We start from the raw sequence: 25,213 nt of genomic DNA on the forward strand, positions 1-25,213 counted from the left end.
CGATTTACGCTGATAGAGGCGCAAACCTCAGAGGTAAATAATACACGTAATGCACGCAAATGCCTCTTACACTTGTTGTCCTGGTCTTGAACGTTTTTAATTCAAGGATTCTACAAAAATTTGCTACCCCAGAATTTAGCATTACTGTGATCTTGGTATATGTCGTATATTCGAATATACCACATGATGGTAACAGGTAATTCCACAGATATCGCTTGAGAGGACTATTTTCTATACAAACGGCATTGGCGTATGGCATTGATGTTCTTGTTAATTAGTTTAGCATGGCATATGTCACGAAAGCAATCAAAATAACCTCTTGTGTGTTAGCATATTTTTCCACAAGACTGTTCAGTAAAAATGTAAATGTCGTCTCACTAGGGCCTCCCGTCCGGTAGACTGTTCGCCTCGAGCAAGTCTTTCGATTTGACACCACTTCGGCGACTTGCGCGTCGATGGGGATGAAATGATGGTGATTAGGGCAACACAACACCCAGTCCCTGGAGCTGAGAAAATCTCCGACCCAACCGGGAATCGAACCCGAGCCCTTAGGATTGACATTCTGTCGCGCTGACCATTTTTTTTTTAAATATCATTTTTCGTTTTCGTTCGTTGTATCTGCTTGGGACGAACGTCACAAAACACCCGTTTCAGTTGGTCGTTGATTCATTAACTCAGTTTTTTTTATTACAGAGGGCAGCTAACCCTGTGACCGAACACGCTTAGTTACCGTGCCGGCATTTTTTATTTTATTTCTTTTTTTCATAACTGTACGTTATATTTGTTCACGGCGGACGTCCCATGACGCATGTTTAAGTTTATCGTTGCTCCATTAACTCAGTTTTTTTATTATAGAAGGCAGCTATCCCTCTGACCGATGACGCTGAGCTACCGTGCCGGCTAAAATCGTGGGACTGGCCAGGGATCGAATCCGAGACCTTTGTATTCAAAGTCTTGCTCTTTACCACTTTGCTACGATGTAGCCCACCACTCAGCTACGGGGGGAGGGGGGGGGGGGGAATGTTTCGTGATGATCAGTAAGGAGAAAATTTTTTCGCACTTTTAGTATGTAAAACTAATTAATTATTTTGGAATACAGACCTTTGTATCGTGTTACTACTGGGGACATCGCCAACAAGTGAAGCCAATTCAACGTTATCACAAATAATCGTTCGGTACATGCTTCGAACGCTAGTCTTTCCTTCTCCTCCAGCACAGCTCCCATTTACCCTTATAAATCGCTGTTGAGTTAGAAACGTGATTATGAATAATACGTTTGTTAAACTTACGAAATATAATCTCACCTTATGCGAGCTTAATGAAAACTGCATATATTTTTCGTACGTAATTTTCTAAATCCATAATTTTTAATTTTCGACGTTTAAAGAAACCATCTAGCGTGTTTTTCATTGTACTACACAGAAATATAATATATCTTACACAATATGTATTATGCAATATCTTGGTTTCGTTTCCCAGGTGATATAGCACTATCGTTAACCACTAGCTTGCTGTCAATATGAATTTTTAAATCTGAAAACGAATGGAAAGGCTAGAACAGTGAAGCACGCTTCAGAGTAAGTTGGGACATTCTTCATCTTGGCTTTTTACACAGTTGAGAACACCATACGAAATGGACATGCGGCAGATCCGATCTAGCTATCCAATACAGATGGCATACTAATGGCCGAAAAAATAAACGTTTACGGAAAAAGATGGAACAGCTTCCGTTGCTAATATGTCCACAAGACTGCTTTAAAAATGGTCACCCACTTCGCACTGATCCGCAAAAGGTACAGTTTTCGTGATTCGAAATCTGACGGCTGAGGCAATTACAAAATCTCTGAGGCAGTCTCATGGCGGCTTGTATTCGGTACCTCACTAGACGTATGCGTTTCAATCAATATTTAGAAACACAGGTGATAGACTATTCGGAACACGAGTCCATACCATAAGTCAGCATACTGACAGATGTAGAAACGTTAGTGTTATTATCATTTGCATTAGAACAATGCCAGCCCATTCCTTTGCAAAGAGGTCCTTTCGGCAAGTTGTTAAAATTAAAAGTTTAGAAAAGTTTCCAGCGGAAGTTCTACCGCACATCGTCAGTTTCACTACATGCTTAAAATGAAGTCCAAATTGGCCAACTAGACTTTGTCGATTTCCTTGGTTAATAACAGTTACTGGCGAGTTTTAAAATTTTCACGGTGAATTGAATGTTCAAAAAAAATTCGGGCTTGCAGCCCGTCCTCGTTTAATTCATCACACGATGTTTGGACTGGGCACCTGCTAGTCATCTTCAGGTGAGGCAACGAAGAGCTGCACTGTTCCACTACATTTAGCGCGCTGCTAATATTTCGCGCATGCGTAAAAATCAAGTTGACAGCTTGTCCGTCGGCAGCGCCCCCACTGGTGGAATGGCAGAACTCAGCTGTCCTCAGTATTACCGCTCGCCACGGCCGTTGGTGCACTCTGCCATCTTCGACTATAACAAATCATGGAGATGATAGGGTTTCATGCACTGTCCGAATGGTTGCCACTATCGCTTTTCATCGGATTTTCCGCCAGGCGTATTTCCACGGCTTCCTCAATGAAGGAGTCGCAAAAAGATGTTACTGTGATCAGAATCATAGTTCTATCATTCTCCATTAAATGAGTGTTCGGCAACAGGGAACTTTCCTAGTTGCAAAAAGCGAGCGGACCGTTGATGTTCAATGCAGCGTTCTTTCACAATGCGTTTGGCCTCTCCAATGTAAGCCATACCAGTTTCACAAGGTAGTTTGTAAATTTCTGACTTCCACAATCATCTCCCCGATATGTTCTGACCGAAGGCGACTCAGTGCACCAACGGCCGCAGCGAGCGGTTATGCAAGGGGTAGCTGAGTTCCACCAGCGAGGGCGCTGCCGCCGGAAAATGTCATCAGTCTGACAACTTGCTTTAGACGCATGCGCGGAATACTCGCAGCGCGCTGTCTGTTGCGGAACGGAGCAGCTCTTCGATGTTCTTCGGTGGCTCACTGAAGATGGCTGACAGGTGCCCAGCCGAAATAAAGTCTGATGTGTTCAATGACGGCCAGCTGCAATCCAGAACTTTGTCTGAACAACATTTACAACCTACTCCGAAGCAACTCGTGAAAAAGTGACCGGATGAGGAGTCACTGCCTTTGTGTCAATTGTGTCTTGAAAATAGAGTAGAGAAGCACATGGAGGTTAAGAAATAAAAGGGAGATATCCACAGAAACTTCAATATTTCACAATATTTTGACGATCTCTTTCATCGCGAGAAGGTCTGGAGGCAGAGTAGTACCCGTTAGAACTTTCCATCTATCAGGAGTTTTTAGGAGGCGACAACGAGCGTGTATTATTGTTTAGATGGTACGAAAAGTCGATATGGTATAAAAACACTAAATACGGGAACTGGCTTCCATCTGTTTATGCCGTAACTTTCCAACTCTAATAATCAGTCTAATTTTGAAGCTTGTACTAATTGTTCAAAAGAGGGTTTTCTACTTTAGCATCCCAGTGAATCCTTCAGACCTTAACTTCTCTGTGTACTTGATGTAACTTTCCGCTCAGTAGTGGATATTTTTGACTGTCAATTGTAACACATATGAATCTACGTGCATTATTACGTACGTTACATGCAACCCTTACACGCATCTGACCTGTCACAAGCGAATATTATGTTGCGGTATAAAACCTGAATTTATATTTTCAACGGAGAACACTTACAGAGCCACTGATCTGAATAATACCAGGATGTACTTCAAATCAGTTATAGTTTCACTACTGTAGTCTCATTAGACAATCACTGTTCCTGAAACGCACAAATAATGTGCGATTCTGGCCCTAATAATCACTTGGCTTACCTGCGTGGCAATGGTTAAGACAGCAGCTGGAGTGCAATAGCATTTCTCTGATATAACATTGAAATAAATCACGCTGCTTTTGCCATTACTAAAATACAATTTGCGTAGTGTTACGCAAGTGATAATCGGATCTTCTGAGCTGCCTTGTGCGTCCGAATTACTATGTTTTAAAACTTTTAAATAACAAGTGGGATGAAGTGCCTCAGTATCTAATAATTAAAAAACTATTTTGATTTAGTTGTATTTTAATCAGAGAAATTAGAAAGGTATAGAAGATCATTGTTAATGATCATTGTTACTGTAATATGAGTACTAAATACAAAGCCCTTGAAGTTAATTACTTGACAAAACTTCCTACATTCTTGAAGTTAACTCTTTAAACAAAATTTGCATTGAGTATCTAAAAATGAAAATCATTACGGAATGGTGTTTCCGTTTCCTGAGTTCACTCATATTTAAGGCAGTTGAAACAACAGTACCAAGTAGTTGAACAAATTATATACATGACACCCTACTTTCTGCTGGATAGCGCACATGGCTGGATATTACCATAATTAATGTATTTCAGGTTGCAGCAACAGCGTTCAGAAATCTGACTTCCATACCAGCTCACACATCTGTTCCAACCGACGATCGACGCTTTCTGGTGTTTATATACGGGTCTTTCGGAGGGCGAACGGTTCTATCTGACTGCAAAGAATATAGCTATTGTATTAGCATACCCTGAGAGCATCTGACTGGTATCCAATCTGGGCCGGAGTCCGTGGTTTTATGAAGTCATTTATGCTGCTTCACTACGCCGATGATATCTACTAAGCTATTTATGTTGGTAGTCGTTCTAGTTTCTAATTCTGGAATAGTTATTTCGTATTCCTTGATGAAGGCGTTTCGGAAAACTGGATTTAGTATCTCTGCTTTAGTGGCACTCTCATCATTGACATCAACATTGTCATCGCGCTGTGAAGGTACTGACTGCGTCTTGCCGCTAGTGTACTTTATGCATGATCAGAACCCTTTTGGGTTTTCCGCTAGATTTCGAGACAGAGTTTCGTTAGGGAAACCATTAAAAGCATCTCGCATTGAAGTTCGAGCTAAATTTTGAGCTCCTGTAAAACTTCGCCAATCTTGGGGATTTTGCGTTCTCCTCAATTTAGCATGTGTTTTTCGTTGGTTCTGCAACAATGCACTAATCCATTTCGTGTACCACTTGGGATCAGTACCATCTCGTATGTTTACATACTCAGATAGGAAGGCGTGGAAACGCTCCCTTAGTAAGGCGTCAAGCGATTTTTTATATGCTTTTTTAAATATCTGCACTTTGCGTTTATTGTTGCTGGGTTTGGATGTTACGTATTCATTCTCGCTACAGCTGCCTTGCGGTTACTAATCCCTGTTCCCCAGGTGGTGCTCCCCAATTGCTCAGGATTAATTGCTGCTAAGAGATCAACTATATTTTCACAACCATTTACACTTATTTGAAATAATTTCGTGAAAAAGAATTCAGTACAATTTCGGACGACGTTTTATGCCTACTACCGAGCTTCAGCATATATTTTTTTCCAGTATATTGAGGGTAGATTGATGTCACCACCGACCATAATTCTCTAGGGATGGTATCTATTTGAAATGAGACGCAAGTTTTCTTTGTGCTGTTCAGCAACTGTATCGTCTCACTCGGGGGTCGGTTAAACGAACCCATAATTAATTTATTCCAGTCCTCATGTGTAAACTTTTCTCGTAATAATGGGATCTATCTACTTAAGTTTCGCTGCATCTAACCTACCCTTTCTGAACACGGTTAGGAGCTTTGAAAAAATTTCGTCTGAATTTATTTCCGGCTGTAGCCGGCTTTCTATACATATAACAATTTGAGCTTCAGTGCTTTCTGTCAGCACTTGGGGATCTGGTTCTTTCCCAACACAGCTACAACAGTTTACATCTACAACATCGATGTTGATACGTCTGCCATCCCCTGTTTTTACTGCACCCTTTTAGACTGATGCTCTTTCTGTATTTTCCTGAGATCCTGTAGCGGAAAAAATCATCACACAGTCCCCGCAAGCCGGTAGCTGCTCCCTGTGTACTAGACCCACGACCTATTGAGTGAAACCCAGACACCCTATGGCGCAAGTCGAGGAACCTGCAGCCTGCGCGGTCGTAGAACAGCCTGCCTCTGATTCGGACCCTCCACTCTATAATGGACCACAGTCGGTTTTGGCGGCAAAGCTGTGGGTGGTGGGCTCTGCCGCCGTCTCGCAAGCAATACGGTCAGTCTTTACCACTTCAGCTAGTCATTTGAAATCAGAGAGAGTATCTTCCGATGGCTGGTACCGATATGAGCCATCAGCTGCAGTTGACTGCACCATGTGCTGTTCATGGTCCCCTACACTCGCATAACGTTGGAGCTCCAAACACATGTAAACTCACTGTCTGTGAATAACCAGTCCTTGCGGGCAGAGAGGCTTCCTTTGGAACACGGTGAGTGACTACATCTGGCCAGGGACTTCTTTAGCCACAGAAAGTTCCGGAAACCTGGTGAGGCCCTCCGATTGGCCCCTCGGGGGTCTTTTGCTGCCTCACTGTAGGCAGTACCAGGGGCGGCCACAGTAGTGGACCAATCGTGCGACACGTGGAATGTGCCAGACGTCCCTAAGACCCCATGCCCGGCCTCTCACAGTGATGTCCATTGGCAGCAGCTTCAAGCTGTGTGACTGAAGCCAATACAGTCTGCAGCTGTGAGCGACGGATCACCAACTCAGCACGCATCTCAACATAGCAATCACAGCCCTTAGCCATATTAAAAACGACGAAAATACACGGTAGACCGCTGATAGACACGTAGACACGGAACTGTGCTTCATAAATAAACAAACATGCACGAAATTAACGAGTTTAAGCTAAAGAGGTCAGAAGATATTTCAAATACATCGCTCCTTACGAGAAGCTAGGTCAAACTGAGAGGCACCCATATGCCTTGCTCATACTGTGGCATCAAGCAGTCAGGCCTGCAAGCTGAGTGGCCAGTCAAGCGAGTGGATTTATTCTTATTTCTCGAGTAACATCAGTGACTGATTATGAACTCTAGTGCCCGCAATTAAGCTACAAATTATTCTCCTGTTTGAATATTATGCAACGGAAACGGATAACGCACTTCTGACTATTAGGAATTTACACAACTCTGATTGTTCACTATGCTCTGGCAATACCACAACTTATTTCTTACCCAACGGCTTTGATCAACACGTGGCCATCGCACTGAATATGAATGGCGCACACATTATAAATTCCGGATATCATGACTACACACTATTCGAAGAACAAGGCCACCAATCTTTTTCTTTTCACTGTCTTTTTTGTTTGGATAAATTCTATTATGATTCAACGATAACCTGAAGACACCATTACATTTTATACAACAATTACACATGAGAAACTCCGCCCAGTGGGCATGGCTTTACATTGGTGATTCTCTATCTTAGGTCTCGTAATTATCCAACGCGACAGTGCACTTTCTGGATAGGATTGTGGACCTTCTGTTATATCTCACACTTCGACTCTCACACCCATGATCACGAAAATTTACTCCAGACCGAGCGGTACAAAAAGGAACATGCATAACCACTGCTTCTGAACCTATCTTGCTACTCTCCCATGCAAACCACACATACTTAAATTACATGAAATACATCACACTGGTAGCATAGAATACATCACCAAGAATAGTCACAACGTTAGAATCACTTCACTTTCAGCTTTCCCACTTCAATTAGTATTCATCACAGTTTCACACGACACAGCCCCAATTCGTAACTTTTCTTTCCTACTACGAACTTTGGACGATATATGCACGTCTTCCTGTGGAATGTAAGCCAAGTGGCGTTGCTGCATAGACGACTCACTCACCTTGCTTCTCTCTCAGTGTATTAGAGTTTGAATCTAGCGTCACACGGAAACATAACACGCAAAGTAATATCATGATCATATTCGTCACACACGTGATTCCTCAAATGATACCTTGGACGAGTACTTCTCTTTATCCTTTGTCTCACACACAGATTGAGACTCACACAGTACTCACCATATGGAGGTGCTTGTCTCTAATTTCAAGTCCTGCTAGAGACATTTCTTAAATATTTCCAACTTGTAGCACACACGCCAGTAATTCAACTTAACTTTAGCACTCGGAAGTATTTCAACTTAGTACTAGCACTCGGAGGTATTTCAACTTAGTACTAGCACTCGCAAGTATTTCAACTTACTGCTACACGTGGTTTCATTGTGACCGTTGGCCACTTCCGTAGATTACTACGATCCCCTTAATATTACCTGCTTATCATTTACTTCTCCCCCCCAATAGTTCCTGAAATAGAGAAATAATTATTCCAAACTACTCTTATGTATTTCACATGCATACCATTCTCTCCACTCTTTTGCCTTTACGGAGCACACCTAAGACAGGTCTTACCAACACAAGAACCAGTTCCAGAGTGCTGAAACATGGCCGCTCTTCAGGTCATCTCGCACTTCCGCCGAGGTGGGGGAGCACCATGCTACAGTATTGGTCAGCCACATTTCAGGCGCTCAAAGCTCAGGTAAATTTCATATCTTTGGTTCCGCCATAGGCGACCAAAGGACCGTCTCAAAGATGATCATATATTGCACATTCACTATCTGCGGTTAGCAGACGACCATACATTCATTCATTTCACAAATCTCACCAAATTGGATGTAGGTATTTATTTTGTGGGAGTGCACATGTGTACACTGCTTCGGTGTATTAAGTGAAATTGAAGTATTATTACAAAAAATATGTTGTTCCGACAAGAATAACGAAGAATGTTGTATTTATTTTCAATGTTGGATGGTACTGTACACTTTCAAAACTCACAGAACGAAGTGCTGTCCGCAGTTGCGCTGATGCATTAGCGCAGGTTAGCTCTAGGCTGATGCGGTGATTTTGCTGGCCAAGGCAGTTGTACAACACAAAGGGCACATAGCATAACAGAGGTGGTTACCTGTCCCTACAGAAACGCTAAATGTGACCACCATTTGTAACTATGGCTCCCCACCCCACGAAACCTAGGGTAGGTCCTGTGCAAAGCTCGTACATGAAATCTGAAATCGGCCACTCACCAGGTCTACGCTGCACACGTGTACGTCCATCACTCGTATACAGACACAACCTACTCCAATCACTGAAGAAGGCCACGGAGCCATACCACTCTCTGGCCGGTCGTGTGGCCGATCGGTTCTAGGCCCTACAGTCTGGGACCGTGCGACCGCTGCGGTCGCATTTCGAATTCTGCCTCGTGCATGGATGTGTGTGATGTCCTAAGGTTGGTTACGTTTAAGTAGTTCTAGGTCCTAGGGGACTGATGATTTCAGATGTTAAGCTCCATAGTGCTCAGAGCCATTTGAACCCCTCACTAATCGACTCTTTCATGATAACACTGAAGCCATGCTTGACGGTGTCGCGGTGTCGGTGACTGCCTGCCAGAGGCACTTATTAGTCCTGCTGCAAGCAAATTGGTGGCAACACTCATCGGCGACACGTTAGGTGCCATATGTGCCCCAATTTCTTCGCTGAATGAAGAACGGTCGGCCTATGCTGCTCGAACAATTGGTCGATAGCGACGCGCGTCTGTGCTACACGCCGTTCGTAACCTAGTCTACAGATGCGAAAATGTTCCACAGTCCACTGTTGAATGCAGTGACATACCACCGTAGCATTATATCCAATATGTGCAGTAATTCATCGATAGGTCCGTCCGCCGTCCTGCACTCCCACAATGTGGTCCTGTTCAAATGGTTTCAGTTGTTCATAATATGTACGTACTCGTCGCTGCGGCATGGTTATAACATAGAATTAATGCTGGAATCACAGTGCATATCCAAACTTGGCACATTTACTGACTGTAGAGTCAAAACAGAGTGTGCACAGACCGGCCTCCTCAGCGTGATTGGAATGACCATGACAAATGAATCCCTAACAATGAAACCCTCCGTATAACATGGTGCCACTGAACGTCGTCGCATTGGCCAACAGGGGTGTATGGTCCAAGTGTGATCAAGATATGTTACTTGGCAGTGATATATCATGATAAAGTTATCTTCGCCGTTTAGTTTTGCTCATCAGCGTATGTAAAACTCTGGGATTTCCTGTCTTCCATGCCCCTTACAGTGATTTCCTGAGTGTGTATTTAAAGAAGATAAGATAATAAATGAAAGGTTGGCTCACAGGAATACAAAATAAACGGATACGTCAAAACTTTGAATACAAGCAGACATAGGAGGTTAACATATGTGTTACGGCATTCGTGAATAGCATTTTCGGTAGCTGAATGAGCTATCCTTTTCCTCTCAGATTCAGCGTGGAACTTCCTCATTTCTTACGTTATCAGTTCACCTAATTTTCAACATTCGTCTGTAGCAACACATATCAAATGCATCGATTCTGTTCTGTTCCAGTTTTCCCATAGTCCACGTTTTACTACCATACAACACTGTGATGTAAACGTACATTCTCAGAAATTTCTTCCTAAAATTAAGGCCTATGTTTGATAGTAGTAGACTTGTCTTAGCCAGGGACAATCCTTTTTTCCAGTGCTAGTCTGCTTTCGAAGTCCTCCTTGCTCCGTTCGTCATTGGTTATTTTGCAGCCTGAATAGTAGAGTTCCTTAACATCATCTACTTTTTGACCATCAATCCTGATGTTAATTTTCTAGCTGTTCTCATTTCTGATACTTCCCATTCCTTTCGTCTTTCTTCGATTTACTCTCAATCCATACTCGTTGGACTGTTTACTCCATTTAGCACGTCACGTAACTCATCTTCACTTTCAATCAGAATAGCAATGCCAACAGCAAGTCGTATCATTGATATCTTTTCACCCTGAAATTTAATCTCGGTCTTGAACCTATCTTCCCATCTGTCCTTTGCTTCTTCGATGTACAGTTTGAACAGTAGGGGCGAAATACTACATCCACGTCTTACACTGTGTTTAATCCGAGCACTTCGGTCTTGGCTGTCTACTCTTGTTCTTCCCTTTTGTCTCTTATACATAGTGTATATTACCCGTGTCTCTCTATAGCTCAACCCTATTTTTCACATAAATTTGAATATCATATAACATTTTACACTGCCAAACGCTTTTTCCAGGTCGACACATCCTATGGATGTGTCTCGACTTTTTTCTTTTGTCTTGTTTCCATTATCAGCCGCATTGTCATAATTGCCTCTCTGGTGGCTTTATCTTTCATAAAGCCAATCTGATAGTCATCAAACGCATCCTAAATTTTCTTTTGCAGCCTTCTGTATAATACTGTTGTAAGTAATATTGACGCACGACGTGTTAAGCTGATTGTGGATGAACACAGAGATTTAAATGTGTTTAACAAGTAACTGTGTCGATTTGGTGAATTGCTACTGTGAGTAGTTGTGGCTGGCACAGGAAGTTCTTGGCGGGTGGCGTCAAAAAAAAATTTGGAAAGTCACGGAAAGAAAAGAGCATTAACCTAGCGAGAACATCGCTGGGCAACTCGAGCATTTGAGATAGCATTTTGCTGTATACATTACAACGATAACGTAAGAATTGTGTAGGCATAGAACGTAAATGATGAAATGGTTCCCCATCAATATGGTGAAAATATTTCTGTGGAGACATTTCTTAACAGAGAAATGTTTTGTACACTATAAATGCCCTTCCTTCATACAACTCTCGCGTAAATACGTCAGAAATATACATCAGGATTTGCGATTTTGAACGTAACTGGTATTCATCAACGGTGAATGTAAACGAACAATTTGAGACAATCAGCAGTTTAAGGTGTTATTTATCAATGACTTTCTACCATGGTTTCAGAAACTGTAAAATTGTCAATGTACTTCTGATGAAGGCCATTTTACAAACGTTGAAACCATGGTCCAGGGTTGTTAATAAACCTTTATACCGACAACTGATTTTCTCAAATCATTAATTTATGTTAGAATTGGTCCTAAATGAGCTCCCTAACAAGTTGGCATGAGTAATAGCTGCAATTATAACGTTGTTTGTTTTAAATGAAAGGAGTGTTGGTATTGAGAACAAACAAATATGTCGTGCTGTTACTTAGGTAGGAGATATTCTACAGGTATCTACCCAGTAAACAGCTAAGATGAGTGATGCAAAATTGTCCATAACATAGCCTAAAATAGCTCTTAGAGAGCGCAATGCCGAGGAGGTAGACGCACTGACAAATGGAGGGGAAGCGTGTAGCCCCTCGAGCTGACTACCTTCTCTCCTGACGGCGCGGTTCCCTGCTGGGCTCAGATAACTGTCTCCGGTTTATACCACAAGACAGCTTACTGCTTGGTCCTAATTAAGACTCCCATTACGTCTCCCGTTCTGAGAGGCCAACTAATTCGGACGCCTGCCGCCAGATGTCTCTGTCGTTAGTAGTCTCTCGATTTCGGAGCTGCGGATATAATCAGCCGCCAAGCCGCTGCCACGAAGTGCGTGCCGCCGCTTCACACACGCAACCTGCCTCGATTTATTCGCCACACATCTATTCAGCCTGCCTCGAGGATGACACGGTGCTGCTGATGATTACAGAGAGAGACGGCTGCTGAGGGACTGAGCTTACAATTGTTTGTGGAGGGATTAAGGAGGGTTTACGTAAAATAGGAAAAAAATGCAAGATATCAGATATAGCCAGGAGAAAAAATCTCATTACTGATACAGAGAGTATATGAAAATCAAAGATCAACTTTTACGTTGTTATATTTTTCCCCGATTTAAGTACACTTTATCAACGGAATAGTTTATTTCATATAGTTTTTTTTTTAAAGTTCCTTGTAGATCGCAGCAGTGCAAATGTATTCTTTTTTCTTTTTTTGTCTGAAGAAAGGCAATTCGTTTCTTATTTGTGAGGTTCCGATTGGCAGCTGGTAATTGCTCAGCCGAGCTAATGTTTTTAAAACAAACAACACCGTACAAGGAGTAATTGCTGCATACAAGCCGAATCAATCAAATCACACTCGAGTCAGCCGTCAGGCGTGGCTAACATGTTGATACAATAGTGATAGTGTTGTGAGCTAGACGTCGAAACCATCATTAGAACAGCGAACGAACAGTTGCTGCAATTCGTAGAAAATAGGAACAGTGGTGTTTGTTACACACAGGTAGACCACAAACGTTCGAGATGTTATGTAACGCCTTCCTTTGACCACGCTCGGTCGGAAGTTACGAAAAGCGCTAGCTGAAAAGGGGTTGAACGCATATCTATCAAATATCTTGTCCGTGTGACTAGATACAGCACCGCCGAACGAAAAAGATTTTCTCACTAAGAACGCTGCTAGAAACATAGTGCGCTTTTTTTGTCATGAGTCTTCCGCTTGGTTTATACTGCCGCACTCCCCCTAGCCCACTCCCCCCCCCCCCCCCCCCCCCCTTACACACTCACCGCTTCAGAGGCCCGTTCCAGGATATTTATTTTCACCTTTATTGCGAATATCATGGGTTTAGTTTGGTACAAGCACCTTCGCTATGTCGTAGCAGCATCAGTATGACCAACTCTACATTCTATTGACTGTCGAATGTAATCATATGTCAGTTTAAGTATTTGGGTAATGACCATCCATGTGTACTTATAAACCAGAAACTGTGACCTGATTGACTTTTTGTCATGCTGCATTTGTAAATCTAGCATCACTGAAGGCCAGTAATGTATCTTGCTTCTCAAACCCTCCTGGAGAATCTCAATAACAAAAGGAGAAAAAATGAAAAAAATAGAGAAGTTATCCCCGAGTTGTTCCTAGCTAGAGTAGAAGTAACATATGTGTCTATATGTAATATATTTCAGTCAGATATGTCAGTCAGATATTTGTTGTAGAATAATTATACTTACTGGTAGTCTACGCAATTTCTTATCCAGAGCCATCTGGCTTTCTTTGCTCCCAATAGACGGGCAATGTCATCTTTGCATTAGCATTAGTTTCTTTATCTGCGTTACCCGGCTTCTGAAATTTACTTGCAGTTTTTCGCTGTTTCTTTGAAGTAGTAGTTCAATACCAGTGATTACATTCGGGGTCTCTAACATTTCTTAATGTACATTTTATGTTTTGTGATGTTCTTTCATTATTTCCGTGAAGTTTTTATAAATCTCGTAGGTCCCTCAACTATGTCTAAAATTACAACCGTCGAATACTTCTCTGTTTATAGATCTCGAAATTTTGACTTTAATTTCTTTCATTTACTCCTAATTACAAAGCGCCAAGCCAGAATTGCTTCTTACTTAACTTTCTCTGTCCTGAAATTATACTGATATTCGTCATGAACATAATCAATTCTTTTCTGTTCATTTGTGCGTAAATCTTGGCAGCATTTTACAAACATGACGAGTCAGACCGACCGAAAAATTCGACCTGGACCCTCGTCAACACCTTGATGCTTACGCTTTTATAGTTAAGTCCCTCAATTTATAGATTTTGGTACACATACTCAAATAACCTGCTGGTTTCTGCGCTTCTCGCAAGCTCGTTATGATCTGCTTGAGCTCAGCTCATACAATGTTCTGTCACAAGCTTAGTGATTTTACTGGATTACATATTCCTGACTCGCATTCGGGTGGGAGATGGTTTCAATCCCACGTCCGATCATCCAGAATGACGTTATGACGTTTTCCGTAATTTCCCCTAACCGCTAGTGACATATTCCTGAAAGTTTCCTTTGAAAAGGGAACGGCCGATTTCCTTCCCCATCCTTGACACAATCAGAGCTTGTGCTCTGTCTCTAATGTCCTCGATGTCAGCCGGTCGTTCCGCTGATTTTCAGACCTTGGAGCAGCTGCTATTCGGACCAGGGGATCCTCTACGGACATCACGAAGCTGTGTGCAGCTCGTAACAGTCCTCCCACCAAGGGAATATCCCCACCAGTAACGGAAATCGAACTCGGATCCTCCACATGGAAGCCACCTATGCTGACCTTTCAGTTACAGAGGCAGGAGACTGGCGGAGATAACAGGGTTCAGTTCCAAGGCGGGCGTAAATATTTTATATTTTCTGCGCTTTCCACAATTAACTCGTATCCACGATGCTTCTTTTAAAATGTATACGGCTGGTACTTTCCTCGTATCTAACCCACCCGACCTTGTGCTGTGTCTCCATGGGCCTCGTAGTCAGGTAGACGTTAAGCCATGATCTTCATTCCTCATACCATTAAGGTCAACTAGTAGTATTAAATTTTCGCCAGCGATCGAATTAGCTTCATTCTTGTTGCGCCTATCTGTGGCTCAGCAACTCCTATATATAGTGAGTGGCAACTATCCTTTTCATTATATTGTTACATTCCATTTACGTTGTTAAAACACTTTTGTTAATAAAAATTAAGAACAATTAGCGAAATTTGTGTTTTTTTAAGGTCAACTAGTAGTATTAAATTTTCATCAGCGATCGAATTAGCTTCATTCTTGCTGCTTAATTTCCTGCCATGTTTGTGAAGAGGAGGCCGTTGTGCGCTGGTGGAGGGTGGTGAATCTGTTTAAAGCTATTAGAATGCCTTTAGTAATTTACTACAAGCTCAGGCATTCATCTGACAGTTGCTGGAAGACCAGCCTCGACCCAAGGACCCCAGACAGCTAAGCGTTGCAGTAGAACATACGCTGTTGCTGTGCTCAGCATAGCCCATGCACGGCGACTTTGCGTCTTATACAACGGATGTTCAGTAAGTAATGCAACACTTTTGTTTCTCGGTCAATTTCAGTTGAAAAATTAGGAATTTTCTGTGTGACATCGTGGAATATTCATGTATAAGCACCTATAGTTTCATGAATTTGGGATAGGTGGCGGCGCTATATGTATTCTTCGAAATGGTGTTCGCAACGGATGGGCATCCCAAGTAGAGAGAGCTGTCATAGAGATTCTTTCGGCGGAAAACTAGAGCTTCATAGGCATTCATAGCGCTTTCAGAACGTCTGCAGAGACCTGGCAGTGAACAAAACCACAGTGAGTCGTTGGGCGAGCCGTCTGTACCGATAGTAAAAAGGCCGCTCAAACGTGCTCCATCCCTAGCTTGCCAGCCACGCTTAGACAGCTATGACTCTTGCAATGTTGGAACGTGCGTACACTCTCATTTGAGGTGGTTGCTGGATCACACCCACATATCTCGGTAGATACTCGATGTTTCTGTTGACAGTGCTGACATCCTCGTCCACTAGTTAAAGCACTCAAAAATGTGTGTCCGGTTTGTTCATCGCCGTCTAATGTGGTGCAACGATCAAGTGTCAAGTGTACCCTCAGGAAATTGGTGATACCATTTCAGTGTCTTCGTCGGTACAGAAACACAAACGAACTTCCCCATGGGGACGCAAGGCCTCACACAAGAGGAGAAGAGTTCACACAACTTCATTGCACTATTCTTCCTCATCCACCCCACAGCCCGGATCTCGCACCTTCCGACTTCTATCTGTTTGTCCCAATGATGCAGCAAGATGCTGGCGCCGACATCGACCAGCAGTGATTCGTTATGGGCACACACGCCTCAACAGTAAGGTGACGTAAGGCCATCATATTGAATAGAGATTATGTTGGAAAATAATACTTTGTAGCCAGAAGAGTGGGATTGGAATCCTCAAGAAAACCAACCTGCTTTCAAAGAAAACTGTTACATTACTTATCGAATGCTCCTCGTACAAACTCGGCAAGCAGCCAAGCTGCATTGCGGCTGAAGAGGCAGTCTGCCTATCCGTTGTGTGTGGGATGTTGAGTTCTCCCTCGTTGTGGCAGGTGACGGGAGCAAACATCCAGGGAAAGCACCCAGGACCGGCGACTGGATGGCTCTGTGACACGGGCAACCTGCTCTACCCCGGCCCATCAGGTGATCGCTTGATCCTCTAGGCGATGCTGACAGAATGACTGCAGAGCCCGACTCTCTGACGGTTGACGAATCGATGACTCACTGCATCGACACAAGCCCTGCCTGGCCTGATGAACAGTATTTATTTGTGACACATTAGGTCTGTTGTGGTACCGAGGCTGCAGAAGTCACGTTGGTGCATGCCAGAATATTCCTGATTTGTAGAGCCGCTCAGACATTGACCGAGAGGCAGACAGTGAAGTCATTGAGTGCCGTGGCACAACAGTGCATCTGCGTAATTGCTGTAAGTGCCCCATTTTACAGCACCAAGATCATCGTGAAGTTAGGCCGAGCTATCGACATACACTCGTGGCTGTCAGAATTATCTGTACCGGGGAACTTACCTATAAGGAGATTGCTGCCCAAAAGATCACGTGAAGGTAATCACAGGTGAAATGTGTAGCCTATTGAATTTAATGAATTAAATAGGGGTAGCCTTGCATTTATAAAACCTGGAGTTTGCTACTAATAAGTTGATAAAACTGGAGAATTCATCAAACTACTGAATGGAGCGATGGGCTCTACGAAACAATATTTTTACATGATTCTGTAGAATTCACATTAAACATAACTGCACTATATTTTACAAGTTTCTGTAGAAATTCAGGTTAAATACAAGTGCACAAAGACAGAAATTGGTACGTTCGTTGACTATCAATTTACACTGAGGTAACAAATGTCACTGGATACGTCCTAATACGTATTTTGTCAGACCTCCTTTTACCCGACGTAGTGCGGCAGATCGATGTGGCATGGACTCAACAGGTCGTTTACAGTCCCCTGCAGAAATGGTGAGTCACGCTGCCTGTATAGCCGTCCATAATAGCGGAAGTGTAGCCGATGTAGGATTTTGTGCACGAACGACCCTCCCGATTACGTCTCAGAAACGTTTGGTGGCATTCATGACACGCTATCTGGTTGGCCAGATCATTCGCTCGAACTGTCCGGATTGTTCTTCAAAGCGAATAATTGTGGACAGGTGAAATGGTGTATTGTCATCCATAAAACTTCCATCTTCGTTAGGGAATATGAAGTAGATGAAATGCAAATGGTCTCCAAATTGCTCAACATAACCATATCCAGTCATAGATCGTTTCAGTTTGGCCAAAAGTCCCAGCACATGCCGTGTAAACAAGGTCCACGAAGTTATGGACAGACCATCAGGTTGCAAAGTTCCTTGTTGACAACCTGTGTCCATGACATCCATGGGGTCGGCGGCACACTCGAACCCTACCATCAGCTCTTACCAATTGACTCATCCGACAGGTTACGGTTTTCCAGTTGTCTAGGGTACAACCGATATGGTCAGGAGCCCAGGGGAGGTGCTGCAGGCGATGTCTTGCTGTAACTAAAAGCACTAGCACCGACCATCTGTTGCCATAGTCCATAAACGCCATATAACGCCGCTCTGTTAACGGATACGTTCGTCGTGCATCCCACATTGATTTCTGTGCTTATTCCACGCAGTGTTGCTAGTATCTTATCATTGATAACTCTACGCAAAAGCCACTGGTCTTGTTAAATGAAGCCCATCGGCAATTGCTCTGTTTGTGATGAGAGGTTGGGCCTGAAATAAGGTATTTCGGCACACTTTCGGCAATGTGGATCTCTGATATTGAATTCCCTAACGGTTTCCGAAATGCAATGTCTCATGCGTCTACATCCAGTTACCCTTCCTGTCATGCGGCCATAATTACGTCGGAAACCCTTTCACATTAATCACCGGAATGCAAATGACAGCTCGGCCAATGCACTGCGCTTTCATCCTTGTGTAAACGATACTACCGATATATTTACCTGTGCATATCGCTATCCCACGAATACTGTTACATCACTGAAGGTTATAGTAGAATTGAAAAAGCAACACGTTGGCAAAGACCGCGTAATGAGTCTTAGATGAAATAATGGCGCCAGCTGTGTTTGCATGGAATGGACTGGGACCTTTGGTCCAGCTGAACCGATCATGGTTACGTTCTGCTACTTGAAGATCATTTGCAGGAAACAGTGATGGAATTTTTAAGGATGAGAATGCGCGATATCAGCCGAACACAATTGGTGGCTACTGCTCTGAAAAACACAGTGGAAAATTCGAGCGAATGATTTGGCCTCTAAAATCGCCGACATGAATCCTATAGAATATTTGTGAGATATGGTCACGATGTCTAGTCGTACACAAAATCTGGCACTGTCTACACATTTACAGTTATGGACATGTACAGAGGTAGCATTGCTCAGTATCCCTAAAAAGGACTTATAATGACTTTCTGAGTCCATACTTAGTCGAGTTGCTGCACTAAATCGGACAAAAGTAGTTCCCACGTGGCATTTGGAGGTACGATGACTTATCCAGAGGCAGCTGCTCCTACTGTTTCTTAATAGAGTCAACATCGATTCAGTTGTTAGGTCCGTGGTCTAGGGGTAGCGTCTTTGATTCATAATCAAAACGTCTTCGGTCCCGGGTTCGATCCCGCCACTGCCTAAATTTCGATAAATAATCAGCATTGGTGGCCGAAGACTTTCGGCATAAGAAGTCAGCCTCATTCTGCCAACGGCCTTGTCAAAGAGGGCGGAGGAGCGGATAGAGGTTCAGGGCACTCTCATGTCCTAGGGGTGGGAAATTGCCCCTAAGGCGGAAGAATCAGCAATGATAAACGACATGAGGATGCAGAAGGCAATGGAAACTACTGCATTAAAGACACGTAACGTGTATCCACAGGACATGTGGCCTGTATTTGAAGAAGTGTCATGATGATCTCTCCATTGGCTAAAGATTCCGGAATAGTCCCCCATTCGGATCTCCGGGAGGGGACTGCCAAGCGGGAGGTTACCACGAGAAATAGATTGAATAATCAACGATAGGATAACGTTCTACGAGTCGGGGCGTGGAATGTCAGAAGCTTGAACTTGGTAGGGAAACTAGAAAATCTGAAAAGGGAAATGCAAAAGCTCAATCTAGATATAGTAGGGGTCAGTGAAGTGAAGTGGAAGGAAGACAAGGATTTCTGGTCAGATGAGTATCGGGTAATATCAACAGCAGCAGAATATGGTATAACAGGTGTAGCATTCGTTATGAATAGGAAGGTAGGGCAGAGGGTGTGTTACTGTGAACAGTTCAGTGACCGGGTTGTTCTAATCATAATCGACAGCAGACCAACACCGATAACGATGGTTCGGGTATACATGCCGACGTCGCAAGCTGAAAAACAGATAGAGAAAGTGTATGAGGATATTGAAAGGGTAATGCAGTATGTAAAGGGGGACAAAAAAATCTAATAGTCGTGGGCGACTGGAATGCAGTTGTAGGGGAAGGAGTAGAAGAAAAGGTTACAGGAGAATATGGGTTTGGGATGAGAAATGAAAGAGGAGAAAAACTAATTGCGTTCTGTAACAAGTTTCAGCTAGTAATAGCGAATACCCTGTTCAAGAATCACAAGAAGAGGAGGTATACTTGGAAAAGGCCGGGAGATACGGGAAGATTTCAATTAGATTACATCATGGTCAGACAGAGATTCCGAAATCAGATACTGGATTGCAAGGCGTACCCAGGAGCAGATATAGACTGAGATCACAATATAGTATTGATGAAGAGTAGGCTGAAGTTCAAGACATTAGTCAGGAAGAACCAACACGCAAAGGAGTGGGATACGGAAGTACTGAGGAATGACGAGATACGTTTGAACTCTAACGCTATAGATACAGCAATAAGGAATAGCGCAGTAGGCAGTACAGTTGAAGAGGAATGGACATCTCTAAAAAGGGCCATCACAGAAGTTGGGAAGGAAACATAGGTACAAAGAAGGTTGCTGCGAAGAAACCATGGGTAACACAAGAAATACTTCAGTTGATTGATGAAAGGAGGAAGTACAAACATGTTCCGGGAAAATCAGGAATACAGAAATACAAGTCGCTGAGGAATGAAATAAATAGGAAGTGCAGGGAAGCTAAGACGAAATGGCTGCAGGAAAAATGTGAAGACATCGAAAAAGACATGATTGTCGGAAGGACAGACTCAGCATACAGGAAAGTCAAAACTACCTTTGGTGACATTAAGAGCAACGGTGGTAACATTAAGAGAGCAACAGGAATTCCACGGAAAAATGCAGAGGAGAGAGCAGATAAGTGGAAAGAATACATTGAAAGCCTCTATGAGGGTGAGGATTTGTCTGATCTGATAGAAGAAGAAACAGGATTCGATTTAGAAGAGATAGGGGCTCCAGTATTAGAATCGGAATTTAAAAGAGCTTTGGAGGACTTACGGTCAAATAAGGCAGAAGGAATAGATAACATTCCAACTGAATTTATAAAATCATTGGGGGAAGTGGCAACAAAACGACTATTCACGTTGGTGTGTAGAATATATGAGTCTGGCGATATACCATCTGACTTTCGGAAAAGCATCATCCACACAATTCCGAAGACAGCAAGAGCTGACATGTGCGAGAATTATCGCACAATCAGCTTAACAGCTCATGCATCGAAGCTGCTTACAAGAATAACATACAGAAGAATGGAAAAGAAAATTGAGAATGCGCTAGGTGACGATCAGTTTGGCTTTAGGAAAAGTAAAGGGATGAGAGAGGCAATTCTTACGTTACGGCTAATAATGGAAGCAAGGCTAAAGAAAAATGAAGACACTTTCATAGGATTTGTCGACCTGGAAAAAGCGTTCGACAATATAAAATGGTGCAGCTGTTCGAGATTCTGAAAAAAGTAGGGGTAAGCTATAGGGAGAGACGGGTCATATACAATATGTACAACAACCAAGAGGGAATAATAAGAGTGGACGATCAAGAACGAAGTGCTCGTATTAAGAAGGGTGTAAGACAAGGCTGTAGCCTTTCACCCCTACTCTTGAATCTGTACATCGAGGAAGCAATGATGGAAATAAAAGAAAGGTTCAGGAGTGGGATTAAAATTCAAGGTGAAAGGGTACCAATGATACGATTCGCTGATGACATTGCTATCCTGAGTGAAAGTGAAGAAGAATTAAATGATCTGCTGAACGGAATGAACAGTCTAATGAGTACACAGTATGGTTTGAGAGTAAATCGGAGAAAGACGAAAGTAATGAGAAGTAGTAGAAATGAGAACAGCCAGAAACTTAACATCAAGACTGATGGTCACGAATTCAATGAAGTTAAGGATTTCTGCTACCTAGGCAGTAAAATAACCAATGACGGACGGAGCCAGGAGGACATCAAAAGCAGATTCGCTATGGCAAAAATGGCATTTCTGGCCAAGAGAAGTCTACTAATATCAAATACCGGCCTTAATTTGAGGAAGAAATTTCTGACGATGTACGTCTGGAGTACAGCATTGTGTGGTAGTGAAACATGGACTGTGGGAAAACCGGAACAGAAGAGAATCGAAGCATTTGAGATGTGGTGCTATAGACGAATGTCGAAAATTAGGTGGACTGATAAGGTAAGGAATGAGGAGGTTCTACGCAGAATTGGAGAGGAAAGGAATATGTCGAAAACACCGATAAGGAGAAGGGACAGGATGATAGGACATCTGCTTAGTCATGAGGGAATGACTTCCATGGTACTAGAGGGAGCTGTAGAGGGCAAAAACTGTAGAGGAAGACAGAGATTGGAATACGTCAAGCAAATAATTTAGGACGTAGGTTGCAAGTGCTACTCTGAGATGAAGAGGTTAGCACAGGAAAGGAATTCGTGGCGGGCCGCATCAAACCAGTCAGTAGACTGATTACAAAAAGAAAAAAAAAAAAAAAAAATGGTTAGATGGTCTCATCTCTCGCTTCATTTCAGAGGTCATATCTTTGCACTGTACTGGATCTAGTGGTTCTCAGAGTACGGGCATCCTGCTCGGTGATTGGCATTGCGATGCTATATTCCGCATTATTGCTAGCTAACAACATAGCTCCTCAGCAGCAGTGGACTCTCCACATTTAGTTTGCAAAACGGGACAATGGCTCTCCAGAGGAGCTTCGGCCGCGTGCAGTATATTTGTCCCAACTCATACCTGACTTCTCTTCCCCCTGCCTTAGTGGCAGTGCCTTTCCTCTGAAGAGGACTTTGGCCAGCCCCTAATGGCCAGTCACTGACTCTATTTCCCCTATTTGGTTAATACCTGCTCAATATGTAGTCATGTAGTCAGTATCCCAACAACACTTTTCATATGGGCTTCCAGAATATAAGGTTAATGTAGAAATGTAGTAGCTAGATATGTCATTCACTGTCGACAAATTTAACCATACTTCTACTTTCCTTTCTAGCTTGGAATTAATTTAGAATGTAATTTATTAATTAGTGTCTGATTATAGTACACAGCAGTCGTGAAAAAATGGGTCGTGTAAAACCATTTGTCTAGGCCAATGTCGTTATAATACACATTGGTTCCCTTTCTTTCTGCATATTATCCGATGCTTCACACTTTTCTTCTTGAAATTGTGCACGTTGTTGTCTTGATCAGCTTCTTTCTGTAAAACGTTAATACGCAGTCTACTCTGGCTCTACAGGTAGCTACGCGAATTGCCCTATCTGTCTCCCACACGATGGTACTGAATTGGGCGGCATGTCCACCTGTTAACATTACTATTCGTTCCACATTGCCTGTCAGATGGCGCTGTCTACGTAACGTTGAGTCGGCAGTCATCAAAATAAAATACGTTGAGTGTCTTCCTTCGTTGGTTTCTCTGTATTTCATACTGCTTATATTGTCTCCTACACAAGTTTTTAACATCGTGGTCCAGATTGCCACCAGGTATCTGTGTATACCTTCACACTCACGGCATAGTGTTCTACATATCAGTGTGTTTATTACCGCCGGCCGATGTGACCGAGCGGTTCTAGGCGCTTCAGTACGGAACCACGTGGTTGATACGGTCGCAGGTTCGAATCCTGTCTCGGGCATGGATGGGTGTGATGTCCTCAGGTTCGTTAGGTTTAAGTAGTTCTAAGTCTAGGGCGTCAGATGTTAAGTCCCATAGTGCTTAGAGCCATTTGAACCATTTTGTTTATCACCTCTGCATCTGTGATTGTCGTTACCTATTTACCCTCGCATAACGAAACGCTCTCGTACAAGCAGAGTAAGTAGATTTTTAACGTAGTTTATGAACACCTTTGTTGTTATTCTTTTCGTCTTCACTGAAATATGTATTTACTTACTTTTGTTCATTACATTGTCATTTCATTGTTGTTTCATGTGCTTCTGAATTCATTGATACATAACAACAATGTACTTTACTTTTGTTGACAAAAGTATGACATTCCACAATATGTGTGAATGCAGGCTTTCTCGGTGAATTTAACTGAAGAAATCTTGGCGAGTAACCAGCCGATGTGGCGTCATATTTTCGCAACATTTCGACGAGTTTCCTACTCTGTATCATTAGGCAAATTATCAGATATGTGTCTGATTAATTCCCTTACATCCGCTGGATTGCAGACACTGGGGTTCCGACACCCCCGGGATTAATGGGACCTGTATGTGAATTTCCTGTACCAGAATCTGTAAAGCAGTTGAAATTGTTCTTAGGAGTCACGAACTATTACCGCTGGCGCATAAAAGGGTTTGCCGGTATTGCGAAACATTGGAGGCAGTCGTTAAAAAAGGATACTAAATGTGTGTGAGCAGAACAGAGCCAACATGCTTTAGAGGAGGTAAAGCAAGCTTTATCATCGAATCTGCTTTAGGTATTTCCACATTTTAATAAAGAATTTGTTTTGTCATTTGATGCATCAAACCATGCACTTAGCTGTGTGTTATCACAAGAAGTAGGAAGTGTAGAAGATCTGGTATCTCATGCATGAAGGCAACGAAATTCTGCAGGAAGATATTATTCCATGATGGAGAAAGAGATCATAATGGTTATTAATATTTAGTATGTTATCTGTATGGTAAAATAACAGATCAGGTGACATTAAAAAATTTCTTGGCGTTAAAGGAGCTTTCTAGTAGGTTGACGAGATGGGCAGTAAGAATAAGTGAATCTGATTTCTAAGTCACACATACACCTGGGAAAAACCTGGGACATGCTGATGGCTTAAGTAGAAAAATAACTGTATTGCATAGTGGGGTAATGAGCATAAGGAATGGCAAACTGCACAGAGAATGGATGGCGAATATAAGCAGTATTTTAAGCAATAACTGTTTTGTATGCAGGGTGGGTTGCAGAGAAACTGATTTGGGACTGGGTAGTGGTACCAGCGAAGATAAGGAAGAGAGGGTTGCGAAAAGTCATGATCACTTATTAACGGGTCATGGAGGTTGCAGATCTACCAACACAAGAGTTGCAGACAGGTATTGGTAGAGGAAAAGGCAAACAGTCGTAAAGCAGTACGTGCGGAGCTACATGCAGTGTGCACAGAGCGCAGATTTGTGTCGAGTCATTGCAGAGGTTACCTGGAGCATTAGCCCAATTCGAATTCCTGGGGGTAGACACTTTAGGTCCATTCAGTAAAACACATGCAGGGAATAAGTACGTACTCA

This window comes from Schistocerca piceifrons, chromosome 8 (assembly GCF_021461385.2).
Source record: "Schistocerca piceifrons isolate TAMUIC-IGC-003096 chromosome 8, iqSchPice1.1, whole genome shotgun sequence".
Taxonomy (NCBI): Eukaryota; Metazoa; Arthropoda; class Insecta; order Orthoptera; family Acrididae; genus Schistocerca; species Schistocerca piceifrons.